Source organism: Triticum dicoccoides, chromosome 6B (assembly GCF_002162155.2).
Source record: "Triticum dicoccoides isolate Atlit2015 ecotype Zavitan chromosome 6B, WEW_v2.0, whole genome shotgun sequence".
NCBI classification, from domain to species: Eukaryota; Viridiplantae; Streptophyta; class Magnoliopsida; order Poales; family Poaceae; genus Triticum; species Triticum dicoccoides.
In genome coordinates this window covers 44,257,865-44,258,551 of record NC_041391.1, presented here as the reverse complement: position 1 = coordinate 44,258,551, position 687 = coordinate 44,257,865, and positions in this window count along the sequence as shown.

Genomic DNA, 687 nt, shown 5'->3' with positions numbered 1-687 from the left:
TTGTGTTGCCTAATCGCAAACAGTTCATCCGTCTGAAGTGTATGCCCTCAATCACACACCTTCATTTGGCTGCCCGTTTCTGTTGTTCTGTCTCGTCACAAGCAGTTAATCCGACTGAATTGTGTGTCGTATATCGCGCACGCCTTTATTCGGCTGCCCGTTTTTGTTCTTCTGCCTCATCGCAAATAGTTCATTGAAGTGAACCGTATGCCCCGCATCGCACACGCAACTAAAATCTGAACCGAGTTTGATGTATCCGCCAGCGCAAACATTTTGCATCTTTTTTGACGGATTTTTTACATCACCGTTTGTGATTAATGCATCGCATACAGTTTCATCGAAGGGTCTCTGATTGTAGTGTAGCGTTAGCAGCGTCCTGCAACAGTGAAGAATGAGATAAAGACTTTTAAAACATCATTTCATAAACTACACGTGAATCATGAATCATACAGAGATAAGGGACTTTTATAAAGTGATTTCAAAAAGTAAAAAAAATGATGGTCTCATCACTGACTTGATTTCCTAAGGCGCCACAACTAAATATTTTATGGCTGCGCAGACTACATTATATTGATGGACCCTGCATGTGCTAGACTAATAAATAATGTGTCTCGCCTTGACCTAGCGTCGCGGTGTACTTCATATCAGGATAAACATAGCTATGTATGGAGACAAATTAGACATTTA